At 41.5% G+C, this 2,499-nt stretch overlaps 1 long non-coding RNA gene across 1 annotated transcript; it reads left to right on the forward strand.

Annotated features, from left to right (window-relative positions):
- Positions 1-270: 270 nt before the first annotated feature.
- On the forward strand, positions 271-1,579 carry LOC140626927 (uncharacterized). The gene is made up of 2 exons (XR_012025889.1): positions 271-509; positions 961-1,579. It is a non-coding gene; the product is annotated as an uncharacterized lncRNA (long non-coding RNA).
- The last annotated feature ends 920 nt before the right edge of the window (positions 1,580-2,499 follow it).

Genomic DNA, 2,499 nt, shown 5'->3' on the forward strand with positions numbered 1-2,499 from the left:
TGATTCCTTATTGCTGAGTTTAAAGAGCTCTTTATATATTCTGGATACAAGCCTTCTGTTGGATATGTTATTTGAAAATATTTTCTCCTGGTCTATGGATTATCTTTTTTATTTTCTTGACAGTGATTTGGCAAAGTGTTTACTTTTGATAAAGACCAATTTTTCCTTTTATGAATTGTGCTTTTGATGTTATTCTTAACACTTTGTCTAACCTCAGATCTTGAAGATTTTCTTCTATGTCTACTTTTTCTTTTTTTTTTTTTTTTTAAGTAGGCTCCATACCCAGCATGGAGCCAACATGAGGTTCAAACTCAGAGATTAATTTGAGATTAAGACCTAAGCTGACAATAGCCAAACTGTGGAAGGAGCCTCGGTGTCCATCGAAAGATGAATGGATAAAGAAGATGTGGTTTATGTATACAATGGAATATTACTCAGCCATTAGAAACGACAAATACCCACCATTTGCTTCAACGTGGATGGAACTGGAGGGTATTATGCTGAGTGAAGTAAGTCAATCGGAGAAGGACAAACAGTGTATGTTCTCATTCATTTGGGGAATATAAATAACAGTGAAAGGGAATATAAGGGAAGGGAGAAGAAAAAGACTCCTAACTCGGGAAACGAACTAGGGGTGGTGGAAAGGGAGGAGGGCAGGAGGTGGGGGTGAATGGGTGACGGGCACTGAGGGGGGCACTTGACGGGATGAGCACTGGGTGTTATTCTGTATGTTGGTAAATTGAGCACCAATAAAATTAATTTATTAAAAAAAAAAAGACCTGAGCTGAGATGGAGAGTTGGACACTTAACCGACTGAGCCACCCAGACACCTCTCCTATGGATACTGGTAAAAGTTTCATGGCTTTAGGATGAGTGCATTGATTTCTGATGAACAAAGGAAATGAATTACTTGATAAGAGATTTTCTTCTTACTGTTTTATTTGCTTCTCTTGATTCTAGGGCATTACAGGAGCCTTCTGGACAGGACTACATCTATGTAATCAGCTCTTTCATCACATACAGGACCACAAAATTACAATTAAAATTTTTTTTAAAGTCCAATAAGCAAATTTTCTCATGTATGTTAGAGTTATTTAATGATCACACTTGATCTGAACCTTAGTCTTTATCCCTCTTAATGTGTCCATTATACATTCCAAGACAGAGCTACTCATGTGCTAATTACAGGTCCTACTGCAGTCCCTGATGGGAGTCTTACACACTATTTAATATATGGGCTGTAATACATATTTACCATCTGAAAAATTATGAATCCTGAAGCACATTTGCTCAAAAGGATTTCAGAAAGAGGATTGTGTACCCGAAATTTAAATGACTCTTGGGACAAGATAATCCTCGCAGTGGCTACAGGAAAGCTCCCCTTCAGGCATCTCCTTAATACTTGTCAAAACTTCTCGCCTCTGTGAGCGAGGATGGGCAAAGGGGAATGTTACGTGCGTGCTTTATTCAACCTAAATGAATACGTTTTCTCTTGCAACAAAAGAAAATGTATACCTTTTTCCTGTTGTTCTTGTGGTAGTCAATAAAAGTACTGACCAGCCAGACCCCAAAAATCAAAGAAGGCCTCCATTTTCACATTATGGCGTGTGGGTGTGTGCACACGCGTGAGTTACAAAAAGGAGGGCATACCTGGGTGAGGCTCAAACACAGACGCCTCAGCCCTTCATCTGCCAAGACTCGGATGCCATGTGTCTGAGGATCAGGTCAGAGCACCGACAGGGGGAGGGGATGTGACATGTACTTGAGATAGTTCCTGGCACACAGCAAAGGCCCAAATAAAGTTAGGCAAAGGCCATCCCATCCCTACCACAATATCCTGTCATTTCAGGTGCAGCAGTACCTGGGATTACATGTCAGGGAGTCAGCCCATTAGACTGACCCTGCCTACTTAGGTGGTAGCTGGAAGGGGGATCAAGAAATCACCAGCTCTGTAGCAGGTCCCTTTGTCAGCCATTTTGATGGGACTGGAAGACACACTGTGTCCTTCTGACACGTCTTTCCTCCTTATTGACTGCTGTGAAGATTATAATGACTGGATTCCATTTTCTGATACCGAGTAGACCCTAAGGAAGCCGGGGAACTACTTCCTATCGGCTTTCCAAAGCTTCTCTCCAAACTTAGAAATGAAAGAGAACAAAGCTCTGCACCAGCAGCAACAAGAAAGGGGATTTTTGCTTCCCCTTTCTTTCAGGGACATAGTTTTGTCTTGCAGAGGCCACTTTGGAGAGGGCAGTTAGACAGCAAAGGGGTCGGTTCAGGGGCAAGGCCATGGTGAGAAGCTCAAAATGCTTGTTTTTGTGGTGCCAAAGGAATCGACACTTCTTTCTTCCCCAAAGAAAACAGAAGCTCATTATTCTGACAGAGGAAATCCAGACGTTTCTAGGTGGAGATTAAACCTGACTCTCACACACGGAGGCCTCCTGTTCAGCTTCTTCGTTAAGAGATTTTAGTAGCTTTAAAAAAAAAAATGGTTAGTAT

Source organism: Canis lupus, chromosome 38 (assembly GCF_048164855.1).
Source record: "Canis lupus baileyi chromosome 38, mCanLup2.hap1, whole genome shotgun sequence".
NCBI classification, from domain to species: Eukaryota; Metazoa; Chordata; class Mammalia; order Carnivora; family Canidae; genus Canis; species Canis lupus.